The sequence below is a fragment of the Bos mutus genome, chromosome 8, assembly GCF_027580195.1.
Source record: "Bos mutus isolate GX-2022 chromosome 8, NWIPB_WYAK_1.1, whole genome shotgun sequence".
Classification (NCBI taxonomy): domain Eukaryota; kingdom Metazoa; phylum Chordata; class Mammalia; order Artiodactyla; family Bovidae; genus Bos; species Bos mutus.
The window spans coordinates 30,257,386-30,277,233 of record NC_091624.1 but is presented as its reverse complement, the minus strand read 5'-3'; the positions used below and the strand labels follow the sequence as shown (position 1 = coordinate 30,277,233).

General features: G+C 42.6%; 1 long non-coding RNA gene across 1 annotated transcript in view; it reads right to left on the bottom strand.

Annotated features, from left to right (window-relative positions):
- Positions 1-19,848, bottom strand: part of LOC138988959 (uncharacterized) — a 71,760-nt gene that overhangs the window by 9,521 nt on the left and 42,391 nt on the right. The window contains exons 2-3 of the long non-coding RNA XR_011465226.1: positions 9,908-9,995; positions 6,941-7,023 (exon numbers count right to left, since the gene is read on the bottom strand). This is a non-coding gene — a long non-coding RNA (uncharacterized lncRNA). The remainder of the gene's footprint in view (positions 1-6,940; positions 7,024-9,907; positions 9,996-19,848) is intronic.

Here is a 19,848-nt window from a genome sequence, read left to right as displayed (position 1 = left end):
AAAGTTCCATGGACAGAGGAACCTGGTGGGCTATAGTCCACGGAGTCACAAAGAGTCAGACACAAATGGAGACTAACACTTTCACTTTTCACTTTAGGATCTCAAGAAGACAAAGCAGGAAATATATTAGTGACAAAGTTAAGGGAATTTGAGCCAAGGGGTCAATGTTGGCCAACAGAGCTGGGGAGGCATCTTCATATATGAGGAAAGGATTGTTGAAGGGTAAGGAGGGATTGTGAATAGAGAAAGGCAATCAAAGATTCATGAGCCAAGATATAAATCTGTGGGCAGGTCCTTGAGGGTTTAAGATGAGGAGAGCCTTGTCTGAGTAGCAGGGTTTGTGTGAAGGAGTTTCAGGAGTTGCAGATTCTTTTCACATCGACAGTGGTTCTTGTCTCCTTTTAATACTCTCGTATTCAGTATTTAGATGATGTGATTTTTGTCTAACTGCACTGCCAAGCATCCCTCCTCCAGACCATATCAACCAAAGCAAGACTTTAGATTTACTTTTCTGTGGTATTCTCCCATTATAATCCTCTGGCTTTTCACACACAGGAGGCCTTTCCACAGCCATGCTATCAGGCACATGAAAGACTTTACTGTAGAGCCTGAGCCATATATGAGTCTGCCCAAGGCCAAATCTAACAGAGGAGACAATGTAAATGCCAAATGAATATCTGGAATAGTCAATTCAGGTTTACATCATATACCACGCACTGAATTTCTAAGGCAGGATAGCTTATTTTTATGATCAATCATTGCACTAATGTGTTGTTAATCACATTTATCTCAGGTTATGATTATTTAACAGTTAATTGTTGGAACGAAGAGGCATCATTCACTTTCTTAGCCTTTAGGCTAATTTGGCTGTTCACAGTTATGAGGTTCCTTTGAAAAATACTGGTAGCTTCTAGTAGTTATAGGTCTATGTCCTCTCCCTTATCCAACTCACCACCAGGATGCTTTTGAACTGTGGTGTTGAAGAAGACTCTTGAGAGTCACTTGGACTGCAAGGAGATCAAACAAGTCTATCCTAAAGGAAATCAACCCTGAATATTCATTGGAGGGACTGATGCTGAGGCTGAAGTCCAATACTTTGGCCACTTGGTGCAAAGCATTGACTCATTAGAAAAGACCCCGATGCTGGGAAAGATTGAAGGCAGGAGGAGAAGGGGATGACAGAGGATCAGATGGTTGGATGGCATCACTGACTCAATGAACGTGAGTTGGAACAAGCTCCAGGAGATGGTGAGGGATAGGGAGGCCTGGTGTGGTGCAGTCAATGGGGTCACAAAGAGTCAGACATGACTGAGCGACTGAACAACAACAACAACAACAGGCGAGAAAAGGCCAGGGCACAATTTTTGAAAGAATGACAAGCCCAAGGACACAACATAAATGGATTAGAATGAAATGGGTCAAAGATGGCAGACAAGTCAACTTAACTAGACCTTGATCCTCAATCCGAAAGCAAAATGACATACCCAGAGGCACCATGACAGTTTTAAGGCCAACTGTTAAAAGACCAAAAAGTGGGTGATGGCCCAATTCTTGGAAATCTCCACCCTTTCCACAAAATTGTTGGAATAATCCTCCCACTCATTAACCTATGAAATTACCCAGTCCATAAAATGGCTACCCTGGTAACTCAGATGATAAAGAATCTGCCTGCAATGCAGGAGACCCGGGTTCAATCCCTGGGTGGGGAAGATCCCCTGGAGAAGGAAATGGCAACCCACTCCAGTATTCTTGCCTGGAGGATTCCAAGGGCAGACGAGCCTGGTGGGCTACATACAGCCCATAGGGTCACAAAGAGTCAGGCAAGACTCACACAAAATCTAACCATGCCACCTTTCTAGGCTGCACTCATCCTCTGTGATGGCCCACACTCTGTGGAGTGTATTTCTCTCTGAATAAATTCACTTCTTACCTACCACTTTGTCTCTCACTGAATTCTTTCTGTGATGAGACATCAAAAACCTGAGCTTCATTACACCTGAAACCAGGTCTGTGATCTCAGTTGGAAGACTGTGGGTTTTGGCTGGGTTCAAGTCCCAGGCATGTGGGTTCAAGTCCCAATTTGAGGAAAACAATTTCAAAAGCACATCTAAGATCAAATTCTGCCACATCAGTTCAGTTCAGTCACCCAGTCGTGTCTGACCCCATGCACTGCACCATGCCAGGCCTCCCTGTCCAATACCATCCCATGCACTGCACCACGCCAGGCCTCCCTGTCCAATACCAACTCCCGGAGTTTACTCAAACTCATGTCCTTTGAGTTGGTGATGACATCCAACCATCTCATCCTCTGTCGTCCCCTTCTCCTCCCACCTTCAATCTTTCCCAGCATCAGGGTCTTTTCAAATGAGTCAGCTCTTCACATCAGGTGGCCAAAGTATTGGAGTTTCAGCTTCAACATCAGTCCTTCCAATGAACATTCAGGACTGATTTCCTTTAGGATGGACTGGTTGGATCTTCTTGCAGTCCAAGGGACTCTCAAGAGTCTTCTCCAACACCACACTTCAAAAGCATCAATTCTTCTACTGGAAAAACCATAGCCTTGACTAGACAGACCTTTGTTGGCAAAGTAATGTCTCTGCTTTTTAACATGCTGTCTAGATTGGTTATAACTTTTCTTCCAAAGAGTAAGCGTCTTTTAATTTCATGGCTGCAGTCACCATCTGCAGTGATTTTGGAGCCCCCAAAAATAAAATCTGACAATGTTTCCACTGTTTCTCCACCTATTTGCTATGAAGTGATGGGACCAGATGCCATGATCTTCATTTTCTGACTGTTGAGCTTTAAGCCAACTTTTTCACTCTCCTGTTTCACTTTCACCAAGAGGCTCTTTAGTTCCTCTTCACTTTCTGCCATTAAAGGTGGTGTCATCTGTATATCTGAGGTTATTGATTTTTCTCCCATTGATAGTGTCTTATACTGATAATGTTTCCTGTGGAGGTACGGGTCGGCAGTGGTCTGCCACAGGGACAGGGGCTCTGGGTGTGGGTATGGTATAAGTCCTCTTGTAGGAGGTCGCCATCCCCACAATAGAGCTGCCAGAACTTACATAGGACTGGGAAATAGTCTTGGAGGGCAACATGCCTTAACACTACTCATTTCTCCAGTGAAAATTTACTTCTAACACTCCCCGTGATAAATAATAAACTCTCTGAGGCAGATGGAGATATGATTTGAAGCCCTTGCCTTGGGCTCTTCTGAAGCCTAAATTCTTGATAAGAGTTCTTTATATGTTAATCAGCAACTGTTGACAAATCACCCTAAGGCATAGATGAAAGTTAAGTATAAACATAGATATCATCTGGTTTGCCTGTATTCTGGGTACTCCCTCCCTTTAATCCCTAACAGCTGTCCTAAAGCAACCTCCAGGAAAAATATAACCTAAGTCAAATAGCATGCTTGCTATCTATTCATGTGCAGCCTTCATGCACATCTCTAGCACTTCCCAACCCCTCTGTCATCCTAATGAGACTGATACCATTGAATTTCTACTATAAAGAAATACAAAAACACCACTGCTGGAATCCAAATCCAAATGATTGATTTCACAGGGATCCAGAGACAAGCTACTTGGATCCATATGTAGCAGATGTGTTGATACATTGTTAAGATCCCCCTTTAGCAATAAAAGACTTGTTCCCTGAGTTGCTGGGAGTTCTGCTGGAAGCAGGCCTTTCAGCAACACCTCCACTCCCACCCCATTTCCCTGGGAATCGCCTAGGCTGAAGACAGCTCCTTCATCCAAGATTACTTCCCAAGGTTACAAGTTCCTGGGGCAATTTGTATCTGAAGACTGATCAATAATAGGTCGTGAAGGGCTGGCCCCCTTGCCTCAGATGCTTGTGATGATGAGTCCCAGATCCAGAACTCCCAACTTGTCTGCCTACCCAATCCTGCTTCCCGCTCTTTGCCCACAGTAATCCCAAGACCACTCCCCAATAAACCTCCTACACACTACTCTTCATTTCAGAGTCTTGCTCTTTTGAAACAATTTACTCTTAAATCATAGGTTTGCAAGGTGCCCATGCATCTTTGCAGCATGTGTAGCATATATTTGTACCAAGAAAGGAGCTGTAAGCATCCTGAAGTGGAGGGACCTAAAGTATAATATTAAACAGGCCTAAAATCCTTGGGCTCCACACCATCTGCATGGTCTATTCTGTGGGGAGGGGGCTCCATTCTGCCTCATGACCCCAGTTTCTAGCTTTCAGTCACTAATTCAATTGTTCAAAAGATGATCTTTAAGCACTGTCTTAAATTTAGTTTTTACTTGTATGAAAGTTATGCGTGTGCCTGGCTGAAAGAATCAAAAGTTCTACAAAGCTAATTTGACAGAGGTGCTGGTAGAGCTGAATCATGGAAAAAGCAAGAGAGTCCCAGAAAAACATCTATTTCTGTTTTATTGACTATGCCAAAGCCTTTGACTGTGTGGATCACAATAAACTGTGGAAAATTCTGAAAGAGATGGGATTACCAGACCACCTGACCTGCCTCTTAAGAAACCTATATGCAGGTCAGGAAGCAACAGTTAGAGCTGGACATGGAACAACAGACTGGTTCCAAATAGGAAAAGGAGTACGTCAAGGCTGTATACTGTCACCCTGCTTATTTAACTTCTATGCAGAGTACATCATGAGAAATGCTGGACTGGAAGAAGCACAAGCTAGAATCAAGATTGCCGGGAGAAATCTCAATAACCTCAGATATGCAGATGACCCTTATGGCAGAAAGTGAAGAGGAACTAAAAAGCCTCTTGATGAAAGTGAAAGAGGAGAGTGAAAACATTGGCTTAAAGCTCAACATTCAGAAAACGAAGATCATGGCATCTGGTCCCATCACTTCATGGGAAATAGATGGGGAAACAGTGGAAACAGTGTCAGACTTTATTTTGGGGGGCTCCAAAATCACTATAGATGGTGACTGCAGCCATGAAACTAAAAGACGCTTACTCCTTGGAAGAAAAGTTATGACCAACCTAGATAGCATATTGAAAAGCAGAGACATTACTTTGCCAACAAAGGTCCATCTAGTCAAGGCTATAGTTTTTCCTGGGGTCATGTATGGATGTGAGAGTTGGACTGTGAAGAAAGCTGAACGCCGAATTGATGCTTTTGAACTGTGGTGTTGGAGAAGACTCTTGAGAGTCCTTTGGACTGCAAGGAGATCCAGCCAGTCCATTCTAAAGGAGATCAGTCCTGGGTGTTCATTGGAAGGGCTGATGCTGAAGCTGAAACTCCAGTACTTGGCCACCTCATGCCAAGAGCTGACTCATTGGAAAAGACCCTGATGCTGGGAGGGATTGGGGGCAGGAGAAGGGGACGACAGAAGATGAGATGGTTGGATGGCATCACCAACTCAATGGACATGAGTTTGGGCGAACTCTGGGAGTTGGTGATGGACAGGGAGGCCTGGCGTGCTGCAATTCATGGGGTCACAAAGAGTCGAACACAACTGAGTGACTGAACTGAACTGAACTGAACTGGTAGAGCACTGACATCAGTTCTCACCTTCTTTAATAATAGAACTTCTAAGTTTTTGCTGAGCATATGACAACGGCCTTCCCTGCAGCTTGGTCAGGCTATGTGCCCACCATCTGGTCAATAGCTGTGTGCTGTTTCTGGGTCTGTTCCTCCAGGGTATGTACATGAATTCCCTTGAAATATTCCCCCTTCCCACTGGCTGGGATGACAAAAACTCGAATGGCTGCCTTTCTCCCAGAGATGAAAGCTAGACTTTGAGGGTTATAAAGCCAACCTTCCAACCCAGATTGTTTCTCTCTGGACCATATCAAAAAAGGCACATATACCTATCTTATTTAATTAAGCCTCTGTATTTTGAGGTCTTCTTGTTAAAGCAACCTATCCTGCATGTTCATCCAAATAGATATTTTTTTAAAGGACAATCTTGCCCATTCGCTTTTCTTTTTTCCAGAAGCAACTACAACATGTTTAACATACTTCTGATATTTCATCCCTGGGCATTATTAATTGAGTTTCCAGTCTGGAAGATGAATATTCTACTCTTTTTCTCCTTCTCCCCCACCCTCACAATACCAAGTGCACACTTGATATCCACTCTTCCATCTTCCAAGGATATAATGGTTATGTTGTCATTTTGGATAGATAAGATATTTCAGCTCAGTTCATTTCAGTCACTCAGTCATGTCCGACTCTTTGTGACCCCATGGACTGCAGCACTCCAGGCTTCCCTGTCCATCACCAACTCCCAGAGCTTGCTCAAACTTGTGTCCATCGAGTCAATGATGCCATCAAACCATCTCATCCTCTGTTGTCCCCTCCTCCTCCTGCCTTCAATCTTTCCCAACATTAGCATCTTTTCAAGTGAGTCAGTTCTTCGCATTAGGTTGCCAAAGTGTTGGAGTTTCAGCTTTGGCATCAGTCCTTCCAATGAATATTCAGGTCTGATTTCCTTTAGGATTGACTGGTTTGATCTCCTTGCAGTCCAAACGCAAATGGTATATAAAACTGACCTCTGCACTGCACTATGCATGCTTTATCCTTTCTTTGGTAACATTTTGTTTTTCCCTGGAGATGATAGTTAATTTTTTTAAATTTTCTTAGCTTCCTATTGACTTATCATTAATTCAAACCTAAACACTGTTGCATGATCTCCTCTAAATACATTCAAAAGTAATTGGGATGCAATCAGTTTCATTTATTTGAAGAAATATTCCTGGAGCTTTCTGACTAGCTCCATCTGGACTTATTGTTTACTAAGTCTGATGTGTGTGTTTGACCTGCCATCTTTAATTGTACTTTGGGGCCGGTTTTGTAACTTTGGATTGCTAAGCAAGTCTTAATCCCCTGCAAGGGCTGCTAGCTATGTGACACAGCAAGTTTCCTTAGGAGAAGGCCCCCCATGTAAGTGTTCTTGTTGGAAGCTTTCTCCTGAGAACATTTACCAATTTTCTGCACAACGAAGAGATTGCAAGTCTCTCAGCTGGATCAATGTCTTCTTTCTTGGAGTTCAGATCTGAAACTCTTCCTGCATTAGGCAGAAAAAAATGAATGCCAATTAACAGCTTCCTAAAAAAAAAAACAAACAAACAAAACCAAAACCCTTTAACTCAAGATACCACTCTTTAATCATTTTAAACCATTCTGCACATGGATATTGGCCAACCTTAAATTTGACAGAATTCTCAAATATTTGGGGTATAGTATTAATACATAATCTTTTGGTCTTTGTCCAAGTTCAAGTTTAGGTATAACTCTTACTGAGAATGCCTGGAATCTGAACAGCCAAGTTTAGAGCTTAAACAACTTCCCCTTCCTCAATGTCCAACAGAGCCAGATACCCCCCATGCCATACCCACCCACCCCCTACAACTCTCAGGGAATTCTAGGAAGACAGCTCACCTTGGTATATTTTATTACAAGATTAAACCATGCAGGAAGGCTGGGAGAAAAGTTAAAGGGCAGACATGGTCAACAATTGTCAGGTTCATTCTTATTTCAGTTATCTTTCCCAAACTCCAGTATGATTTTGGATGTTTCAATAACCAGTGTGATCTGATAAAAGCTTATCAACTGAGAGCAGCCATAGAGAAGGGAATGAAGTGACTATTTCCCACTAGTGTCTGAAGTGAAGCTAAACCACTCAAATGTATGCACATGCCTACACAAACACACACTAACAATAAAAATACGAATACACAAAAAAGCAATACACAGACTCAATGCCTGAAAATTTTCATCTGGCTATTAATAAAAATTTTGGAAAAGTTTGGGAGGAAATTATTTTGAGTTGAATTTCAGGTGAATTTAAGAAGGCATTTCTAACTGGATATATCTTTGAAATGCGAGCTTCTATATTTGCAATCATCACCACACATTTTGAACATCTTCTGTAGGACCAAAGCCAAGTGCTGGCTGCCATGTACACAGATGACTAATGACAAAGCAATGTGAAACGCATTAAATAGCCAACAAGAAGAGAAGGAGGGGAAGTACAGAGGTGGGGACTTTATTCATACCTCCAAGAAAGGACAGAGTGTATATCAATAAGAAGGAGGATGCAAGCCATCTGTGTAACGGGGAGAGTATGAATATGGGGTACAGAGCTAGAGATGGGCCTGCCATGTATCTGGCATGTTCAGAGAGCAACAAATTGCTTAGAACACAGGATTCAGGTATGGAATAATAAAAGACAACTGCAAATGGGGTATGTATATTCATTCTAAACTGTGTGTTTGAGGTGAAATGCCAACTGGAGGCATTTGAACATCTTGAAGGCATTGGGAAACCACAGAAGTTTCTGTTGTTATTTAGGGGTGTGGGTTTGATTAGGGCAGGGGAGAAAATGTGATATATACATGCACTGCTTTGGGATAATTCATCTGACCATGAAGTATGCCTGATCAGAATGGAGAAGAAATGAGGCTTGGGAGCTAGGGGCTGCGGCAGACTCAGGGTGAGGAAATGAGAGCCTGGCCTAAGGCTACCAGTTATTAAGCACCTTGCAATCTATGTCACAGGCTTTGTGAGCTCCACGCCTTATCTCAGGTAAGCTTCACGACACCCTGTGGAGTAGGGAAGTAACTGAGATCAGGAAACTAACTAAGAGGTTCAAGGTCACACAACAAGCAAATGACTCAGGTGGGATTTGGATTAATATTTTTTCTGATGTCCAAGTCCATGTTCTTTCTACTATGACACATCAGCCTCCTGTTTTTAATAATGGTTCATCATAGCAGTGATAAGAGGACATGCAGGGGACCCTACTTAGGACTAGGTTATCCTTGCAACCTCAGTATCTTTATGTTGTACCATGATTTTGTGAGTCACTCAATATCCTCTTCTTTCCAATTGAAATTTGCGGAGTAAAAAACCATTCCATGCTGCAGCGTCTCCCCAAAGGCCCAGTCTGTGATCGCCCTGACATGGAAAGTGAGTAGCGAAACATGTTTCAGGTTTGTGGGAAATTGCGAAGGACAAGACAGAAATCATAAAGGCACAATTGAATTACTTTGTGCCGTGGCCCCTGGGATAACAGCTGTTTTCCAGGTCTACAGTGGTTCTCATTAGGAAATTAAAAACTCAAAACTCCGCATCCGCAGCCTTGCACAGCTCTGACCACGTGGTGACAGGAAGCTCTGTGTTTGCACAGGTGGGGGATCCAGCAGCCTCACAAAGTGGGTGGCTGGAATCCCTGCCCTGAACACAGGTGGGCTATTGGACGAAAGGCAAACCCAGGAAGAGGCTCGAGTGTTCTGGTGCTGTCAGCCCCGCTCCACGGAGGGATGAGGGCCCCCACAGTCCTCGCCACCTCGGCAGGTCATTTTAGGGCCATAAACAACTACTGGTTGAGAGCTCTGTCCACTCAACCTAGTACAGAAGGATCTGGTCTGGTGCAAGGTCAAGTCTCCAAACATTACTTACAATATGATACCTTTGTGCACCACTAAGAAAAACCCAAACAAGTTGTGCTTTTGACAACACATATAGGAATGTCATACATTTCAAAAAAGAAATGTGTTTAAAAACAAAGGGAGGACACAACACAAGACTTAGGGCAATGAGTAGCTACTGAAGGTTTGGGGTTTGGGAAGGCAAGGGGCCAGGAAGGGCAGGACCACCTGGACGCCTAGGGTGTTGTCAGTGTTCTAGTTTCTGAGTCAGGTGGTGAGTTCATGGGAATTGGATAAAATTATTAAAACCAAAAAATCCACATGAAAACCATAGAGGATCGGGTGTAGACCAATGATGAGAGTACATCAAGAACCTAAGATTATAATTAATACATTTCTGTTCCCCTGAGGTACAAAATGGACAAGAAAACAAAAGATGAGATGTTGCCAGAACTCTGCCAAAGTACCCCTATTCTAAAATACCTAGGCTTTGAACATTCTTACCTTTGAACATCTTACCTTGCTGGAGGCTTCAGTGTGCAGCCTGATAACCTGGCACCTGCCATCTGCTGCCTTCTTGGTACACAGGACCACTGGTAACTCACATCTAGAGAGAGCATAGGTGTTGACTAAAAACTGGGAAGTGAGCAATAGTAGAAAACTTCATTGAAAATGAACAAGGAGAATGACCGTAATACCAGACTACATTGGAAATTTTCATGTCAACAATCATTCCTTCAATTAAAAGACATTTAATATCAAAGAGAAAGTCAGAAAACATGTAACTAGTCTTGTAGTCTCAAGAAATCAATTCCTTCTCACGAGCCAGAAAAAATTGAGTATACCTCTTACAGCTCCTCCCTTGCCCTCCTCTCTTCATTTTTTAGCCGCTAACCTGAGACATTCATTCTACCCAGAAGGAGCACAAAATGTTAATGAGTTGGGCTAGCTGATATCAAAGGCACCTCTGGGCTCTGAGGTCCATGCTGCTGTGTGAGTTGTGGCCAGGCCATGGGCCAGCAGTCAGGACCCAAGGCAGTTGCATTTCCCCCAGCTGAGATTGTCCAGTTCAGGGTGAATTGGGGGATTATCTTGATGCTTCCTCAGATTTATCTTATTTCTCTCTCTGAAGTCAGAAAATTAATTTCAACTTTGCATACCTTGAATGTTTCAAGCTTAGAACTAGAGTCACTGAAAATCAGAGAAAGGGAAAAGAAAGAGGGAGAAAGGCAGATGAAGATGAATGGGAATATGTGGCAGTCTGAGAAAAGCCAGGGGACCACAATTAAAGCAAAGCAGCACATCTCTAAATGTGTTGTCTAAACTCTTCTCACAACCAAGTTCATAGGATTAAGGTGTGCTAGTGAGGTAGGCAACTTTCATTGTATTACTGAGGAACATGTTAACTCAACAGAAATGAACTGAGATATATCTATGTGCCAGGAAGTGTGTTAGGTCCCAGAGATAAAGAAATTACCAACCCAGATAATGTCCCATTCCTGGGAAGAACTTCTACAGGGACAAGAACCAGTTGCACTCAAGTAAATCTACAGCATAACACTGGACAGAGATGCAGACTCTGAAGGAATGCTTTGGTGTCTGGGGAGAGGTGACACTGAAGATGTGATGATCAGAGAAGGCTTCTCTGCTGGGGAGACTCAAGAGAAGGAGCAGCCAAGTAAACCTCTCACAAGTGAGCTTTCTCAGAAGAAGGAAGGAGCAGCCACTGGCCAATTCCTGAGGCAGGAGTGGCTGCGTGTCAGGCCAGTTTGAAGACAGGAGGAGGCTTGTATGGCTGGAGTCGGAGCCTGCCACATGATAGCAGGGCCCAGTGCAAAATGAAAGTGCAAAGCCTTTGGTTCAAAACTTATTAAAACCTTCAAAACAGCATCAGTAGAGCACTGAACCAAGTGCAAGGCCCTTCTAAGCTCAGGATCTGGACAAGAGCAGGCCTGGTTGGCTCTAAGGTAGGAAATGAGATCTGAGAAATATTTATGACTGATCATGCTTGGCCTTGTAAGACGTTTCAAGGAGCTTAGATTTTACTCCAAGTGCAATAGGAATGAATCATGGGTTCTAAGTAAGTAAGTATGTGGCCTGACATGGTGCTAAAAAGAGCTCTGACTCCTGTGGATGAGCCTGGGAAAACCAGGAATGACAATAGGGAGGCCAGCGAGGTTGCTAAAGAATTGTAACAATGACAATGAAGAAATAACTCAGTGTGGTATTCTTTCATCATAGTTGGATACAATATTGTCCTCACCACCCCTCACGTGTGTTCTTCAGCTCTGAGGATGAGTGAACCTGCTCTGGATGCTGGAGCAGATGTGAGTAACAAGCGTGGGTAAAGAACCTGGGCAGAAGGTGAAGCCAGGCTGGAAGTGTACTTTAAAAGCAAGGAGATCAGACCAGTCAACCCTAAAGGAAATCAACCCTGAATATTCATTGGAAAGACCAGTGCTGAAGTTGAACTCCAATACTATGGCCATCTGAGGCAAAGAGCCGAGAAAGAGCCAACTCATTGGCAAAGACTCTGATGCTGGGAAAGATTGAGGGCAAAAGAAGGGGGAGACAGAGCATGAGATGGTTGGATGGCATCATAGACTCAATGGACATGAGTTTGAGGAAACTCTGGGAGACAGTGAAGGACAGGGAAGCCTGGCGTGCTGCAGTTCATGGGGTCAAAAAGAGTCAGACACAACTTTGCGACTGACAAACAATAGCCTTCTCAGTTCACCTCTCCCTCAACTGATTCGACACCAGGCAGGGATAGGAAGTAGAAAGAATAGAGCATACTTCAGAAAGATTCTGTCCTGTGGGTCTCTGATCTGGAATTCCATTTCATTTTATTTGGGGGAGAATGGATACATGTATATGATGGCTGAGTCCCTTTGCTGTTGACCTGAAACTACCACAATATTGTTAATTGGCTGTACTCCAATATGAAATAAAATGTTTAAAGTTAGAGGGGAAAAAAAGGAAAAGGAAATTCCTGAGAGCTGAAAGTCTTTCAGTGGCTCCTACAGGAGTCACAAGAGGGGAGATTTGAAATTCTAACCAAACCCAGGACACAGGTGGGCACTTAGGCATGGTTGAGTAGTAGAGTAGGTGACCTCTGCAAGGTGTAACTTCTGTGAGCATGTCACCATGTCCTTCCTCAGCCACTGAAGGGCAACCAGGAGATTCTACTTTCTGGATAATGGCTTCAAGAACAGTTTTGATGGAATTATTGGAGGGAGATTGAGGATGCTCCTGCCTGAGAAAGGAGGTAAATGTGGTTAAGAAAAAAAAGAGGCTTAAAACCAGCCAATCGTTCATGAACACCTATGCACTCTAACGTGGATTTGTATGCTGTGGCAACCTTAAGATTGATCATGATCTAAGTTTGAAAAGTAAAGAAAGAAAAAAGAGCCTAAGGTCACCCATTTAGAAATGAAGGAATCAGGACTCAAAGCCAAGCTTATATTTTTTCCATCTTGCCAAAACCATAACAGTGGCGATTTTAAAAAATGACCACATATCCTTGGACCCTCCTCTCATTGTCCCCTCCCGTGGAATCTGTGTGGGCTCATGAGTGCTTTAAACCATGAGTGTGGCAGAAGTGATGCTGCGTAGCTTCCAAGAAGGTCAGAAGAGAGGCCAGACAGCTTCCATCTGGTTCTCTTGGAACCCTTGTTCTTGGAATGTTCCCTCTTGTATCCTATCAGCCACACTATGAGAAGCCCAAGGCACACAGAGAGACCACATATAGGTGCTCTGGTTAAAATCCCCACTGAGCCCAGCTCGGAGCAGCCCAGCCCAGGAGCCAGATATGTGAGTGAAGAAGCCATGTTGGGAGTGAATCCTCCAGGCTCAGCTATCCAACCTTTTCAGGTGAGGCCACACACATCAGAGTAGAGACAAGCCAGTTCTACTGTGCCCTTTCCAAATTCTTGACCCACAGTCTGATAGTTGCTGTTTTACGTCACTAAACTTGGGAGAGTTAGTTATGCAGCAATAGGTGATGAGACTAATAATTTTGACTTGGACTGACTTATGGTGTGAATGGGTCTGAGAGCAAATGTGTCATAGGAACAAACAATATGTGCCATGGTTTTGCATTATCTTGACTATAGAGATAAGTTGATACTTGATTGCTATAACCTTGGTCTAGTATGTATTCTCTTAAATGTCATGTATTCTCTTACATCCAGTAATTTAAATGACAGGTGTCTGTCTGAAACAAGATGTTCTCGGGCCAACAATTGATATATCTTTCACATAAATATTAAATGAAGCCTTTTTGGCTTATGTAAGATCATTAAAGTCTCCTTTTAAATCAATAAGTCCATGCTCTGTAGGCTGCAAAGTCATTACATGGCAAATGACATTTCTAAGTCAATGGCTGCTGGAAGCAATTTTAAATCAAAGCATTTGAATAGCTTCACTTTTTTTTTCAGAAGTAATATGTTTTAGGTTATATTTCATATACAAGAAGGTTCGGTCAATTTTATGTTTTTTCAGATAGCCAAACCATATCCAGATTACACTTGAACCTTTCTTTGAGAGCTCTGTGTAGTATTCAATTGCTTTTGACAAGCATGATACCCTGTAAAAGATATGGCTTTCCTCTGAAAACCCCCTTCAGCTAAAAATACATTGTATCGAAAATAAATGGCTGTCTCATCTAAATTTAACTCTCTGTAGCATTTTGTAAACTTTCGTGACCATAGAGAATGAGCTCTTAAACCTGATTTCAGGGTGTCTAAAACAAGATTTGGGACTTCCGTGGTGGCTCAGACGGTAAAGCGTCTGTCTACAATGCGGGAGTCCCAGGTTCGATCCCTGGGTCAGGAAGATCCCCTGGAGAAGGAAATGGCAATCTACTCTAGTAGTATTGCCTGGAAAATCCCATGGACAGAGGAGCTTGGTAGGCTACAGTCCATGGGGTCGCAAAGAGTCAGACATAACTGAGCATCTTCACTAAAACAAGATTTGAGTGTGAAGACATGGGGGCCCTGCCCTCCGGCCAGGGAGTCAGGCGACCCATTCAGACCCTCCTTTCCAGGTTTTCAGTGCAACGATGTGGGACACAGCAGCTTTGATTTCTTGGGTAGGATGTTGGCAGAGTGGGGAAATGATAATTCTTGAGGAACAACTTTTGAGGGGGGAAACTGAGGCTTTTTGAATAGAGCAAGGGAAAGTATCTGGGCAGAACCAGAAGAAAGGAGAATATATAGCTGATATATTTGTTTGGCAGAAGCTAAGAATGAGAACAGGAGAAGAGGTAAGAGTGAGAGCTAGCAGTGGGTGTGAAGTAACACCAAGAACTCTGAACACCCTTGTCACCAACACGACCATCTTCATAAAGCCTGTCGGCGGAGGCTGCATGCTTCTGGCAGCCATTCTGACTCAAGGGACCTGTTCAGGCACGAATCTGTGTTCATATGCTGTGCTATACCCATGAATGCTATACCCAAGTGGACAGTTGTGTGTCCACAGTCAGATTGTCAGAAACCCACGTGAAAAACTTGGGTTACAACAGTGATAAATCTTCTCAAGATTAAATGACTCTGATAGCTTCCATGCTGCCATCTGGACTGTGGTCATTTTGAAGGCTGACTCTTTACTTGTTTTAATTGATGTGGCCAGCACTGCTTGTGTTGTTAGATTGAAAATAAAACTAGGGAAACCCACCTTACCACCACAAAGGTTATGGCCTTAATACAGCTACAGGTCTGCTTGTGAGCTTGTCAGGAATGACTCAAGACACTTGAGCCAAAGGCTCCAGTAAATCTAAACACTTGATAATTCTTGTTTTTGTTTAACTTAGTGAAGTAAGGCCAAATAGTCAAACCAACTGCTATGCAAAAAGCAGGCAATTTTTATAAAAACAGAAGGATTGTCCTCAAGATTCCAAGAATGTCTATGTAATCATGCTGTTTCTAAGCCCATTGGAGGTTTATCTTCCAATGAGAAATACGTACACAGCTTCAAATTAAGTTCAACTTTGTTGAAAATGCCTCGAAAATTGTTACTGCATTTTACATATTTCATATTCCCCACTTAGTAGACACTCATGTAAAGTCAGAGTCTCCAGAAACTGCTCTCTAGGATGCAGATTTACGAGTGAGGGATTTACTAAGGAAGTACTGAGCTGGGAGACCAGTCAAGAGTAATGGAAGCAGAGCAGTGAGTGCAAAGGGCTAGGGTAGGGGTGGGTGCCTGGAGAAAGACAACCAGGCTTGTTTGACAAAAGGGAAGCCATTTCTAGCCTAAGGCATTTTGTGATCTAAGTTCAGTTCAGTTCAGTGACTCAGGCATGTCTGACTTTTTGCGACCCCATGAACCGCAGCACGCCAGGCCTCCCTGTCTGTCACCAACACCCAGAGTCGACCCAAACTCATGTCCACTGAGTTGGTGAGGCCATCCACCCATCAAAACCTCTGTTGTCCCCTTCTTCTCCTGCCCTCAATCTTTCCCAGCATCAGGGTCTTTTCCAATGAGTCAGCTCTTCACATCAGGTGGCCAAAGTATTGAAGTTTCAGCTGCAACATCAGTCCTTCCAATGAACACCCAGGACTTATTTCCTTTAGGATGGACTGGTTGGATCTCCTTGCAGTCCAAGGGACTCTCAAGAGTCTTCTCCATCACCACAGGTCAAAAGCATCAATTCTTTTGCACTCAGCTTTCTTTATAGTCCAACTCTCACATCCATACATGACCATTGGAAAAACCATAGCCTTGACTAGATGGACCTTTGTTGACAAAGTAATGTCTCTGCTTTTCAATATGCTGTCTAGGTTGGTCATAACTTTCCTCTCAAGGAGTAATCGGCTTTTAATTTCATGGCTGCAGGCACCATCTGCAGTGATTTTGGAGCCCAGAAAAATAGTCAGCCATTGTTTCCACTGTTTCCTCATCTATTTGCCATAAAGTGATGGGACCAGATGCCATGATCTTCGTTTTCTGAATGTTGAGTTTTAAGCCAACTTTTTCACTCTCTTTCATTTTCATCAAGAGGCTTTTTAGTTCCTCTTCACTTTCTGCCATAAGGGTGGTGTCATCTGCATATCTGAGGTGATTGATATTTCTCCCAGCAATCTTGATTCCAGCTTGTGCTTCTTCCAGTCCAGCATTTCTCATGATGTATTCTGCAAGAAGTTAAATAAGCAGGGTGACAATATACAGCCTTGACGGATTCCTTTTCCTATTTGGAACCAGTCTGTAGTTCCATGTCCAGTTCTAACTGTTGCTTTCTGACCTGCGTACAGATTTCTCAAGAGGCAGGTCAGGTGGTCTGGTATTCCGATCTCTTTCAGAATTTTCCACAGTTTATTGTGATCCACACAGTCAAAGGCTTTGGCATAGTCAATAAAGCAGAAATAGATGTTTTTCTGGAACTCTCTTGCTTTTTCGATGATCCAGCGAATGTTGGCAATTTGGTCTCTGGTTCCTCTGCCTTTTCTAAAACCAGCTTGTACACCTGGAAGTTCATGGTTCACATATTGCTGAAGCCTGGCTTGGAGAATTTTGAGCATTACTTTACTAGCGTGTGAGATGAGAGCAATTGTGCGGTAGTTTGAGCATTCTTTGGCATTGCATTTCTTTGGGATTGGAATGAAAACTGACCTTTTCCAGTCCTGTGGCCACTGCTGAGTTTTCCAAATTTGCTGGCATATTGAGTGCAGCACTTTCACAACATCATCTTTCAGTATTTGAAATAGCTCAACTGGAATTCCATCACCTCCACTAGCTTTGTTCATAGTGATGCTTTCTAAGGCCCACTTGACTTCACATTCCAGGATGTCTGGCTCTAGGTGAGTGATCACACCATCGTGATTATCTGGGTCATGAAGATCTTTTTTGTAGTTCTTCTGTGTATTCTTGCCACCTCTTCTTAATCTCTTCTGCTTCTGTTAGGTCCATACCATTTCTGTCCTTTATCGAGCCCATCTTTGCATGAAATGTTCCCTTGGTATCTCTAATTTTCTTGAAGAGATCTCTAGTCTTTCCCATTCTGTTGTTTTCCTCTATTTCTTTGCATTGATCGCTGAGGAAGGCTTTATCTCTTGCTATTCTTTGAAACTCTGCATTCAGACGCTTATATCTTTCCTTTTCTCCTTTGCTTTTTGCTTCTCTTCTTTTCACAGCTATTTGTAAGGCCTCCCCAGACAGCCATTTTGCTTTTTTGCATTTCTTTTCCATGGGGATGGTCTTGATCCCTGTCTCCTGTACAATGTCACGAACCTCAGTCCATAGTTCATCAGGCACTCTATCTATCAGATCTAGGCCCTTAAATCTATTTCTCACTTCCACTGTATAATCATAAGGGATTTGATTTAGGTCATACCTGAATAGTCTAGTGGTTTTCCCTACTTTCTTCAATTTAAGTCTGAATTTGGCAATAAGGAGTTCATGATCTGAGCCACAGTCAGCTCCTGGTCTTGTTTTTGCTGACTGTTTACAGCTTCTCCATCTTTGGCTGCAAAGAATATAATCAATCTGATTTCGGTGTAGACCATCTGTTGATGTCCATGTGTCGAGTCTTCTCTTGTGTTGTTGGAAGAGGGTGTTTGTTATGACCAGTGCATTTTCTTGGCAAAACTCTATTAGTCTTTGCCCTGCTTCATTCTGTATTCCAAGGCCAAATTTGCCTGTTACTCCAGGTGTTTCTTGACTTCCTACTTTTGCATTCCAGTCCCATATAATGAAAAGGACATCTTTTTTGGATGTTAGATCTAAAAGGTCTTGTAGGTCTTCATAGAACCGTTCAACTTCAGCTTCTTCAGCGTTACTGGTTGGGTTACTTGTGACTTGGATTACTGTGATATTGAATGGTTTGCCTTGGAAACGAACAGAGATCATTCTGTCATTTTTGAGATTGCATCCAAGTACTGCATTTCAAACTCCTTTGTTGATGGCTACTCCATTTCTTCTGAGGGATTCCTGCCAGCAGTAGTAGATATAATGGTCATCTGAGTTAAATTCACCCATTCCAGTCCATTTTAGTTTGCTGATTCCTAGAATGTTGACATTCACTCTTGCCATCTCCTGTTTGACCACTTTCAATTTGCCTTGATTCATGGGCCTGACATTACAGGTTCTTATGCAATATTGCTTTTTACAGCTTCGGACCTTGCTTCTATCACCAGTCACATCCACAACTGGGTATTGTTTTTGCTTTGGCTCCATCCCTTCATTCTTTCTGGAGTTATTTCTCCACTAATCTCCAGTAGCATATTGGGCACCTACTGACCTGCGGAGTTCCTCTTTCAGTATCTTATCATTTTGCCTTTTCATACTGTTCATGGGGTTCTCAAGGCAATCCTATTTTAGGATTAGTTGCCTCCAAATGACTTTAATACTAAAGGCCATTCCCTGGCAGTGTTACCCAATCAACAGGAAGGCAAACAGAGACAGGGACACTGGGCAAATCTGGGGACAGAGTGCCATTTGTTTTATGATTTCTCCATCCTGCACTGCCTTGTCCTCACCCAGCATTCCAGGCTCTGAACTCTTTCTGACCTTCTACTGTAAAACCTCCTTTTACTGTCCATTTTCTAAGCATTCAGTAATCTGACAAATCATCATTGCAAGGATATCAGTGAAATTTTTGGATTCATGTATTATGATTCATCACCAGGACTTTTCACATTCCAAACCCACAGAGGGAACCAGTAGAGGAAATATTTGTAACCAGAATAGTCCAGAGAAGGTAATTTAAGTAGAGATTTTTGCCTATGTCCCAAATTGCATACCGTTGTTCCTGTCAACTTCAACTTCATAGACTGCTGGTCACCAGCAGTGACATTCTATTTATGAAAAAAAAATTAAATAGACTTTCTGCTAACAGAATTTTTTTTTATTCCTCTTGTTTTCTAGATTGATGGGTTATATTATTCATTATTATTTTATGATGATAGTAATACAGAGAATGAAAGTCTCGCTTTTTATCAAGTACTTTCTATAAAAGAATATAATTATATATACAGTATATGTTATATATATTTATTTACATTAGAATATTTCCATTACATCAATGTGAGATGAGATGATAGATGTAATCTTATTTTATAGTCAAAGAAATTGTAGCAGATGCTGTTGTGCCCCATCCATAGAGGGTCTTATCACTTAGGTGCTGGCCTGCCACCTTCCTGCTACCCAGAGCTGTATCTCTTTGCTAAAATTAGGCAAGGCTACTCTTCCCCACTCACTGGAGACAGAAGTACAGAGGGGAATCACCACCCCCACCCCACATCTTTTACAATGAACGATGCAATTGGTGTATAAGTACCCCAGCTCCCTCTGCCCTCAGCAGCGTTACACATATGCAGTCTGTTACATCTTTGCAGTATGCCCTGTTATATTTCCCACAGCTTTTCCATAGAATTAAGTTCCAGTTTAATTTTAGGAGCAACAGACTTAATAATGTGTCTTTACCCGTTTTACTACTTCACTCTGCTACTGTATTTCTTCTA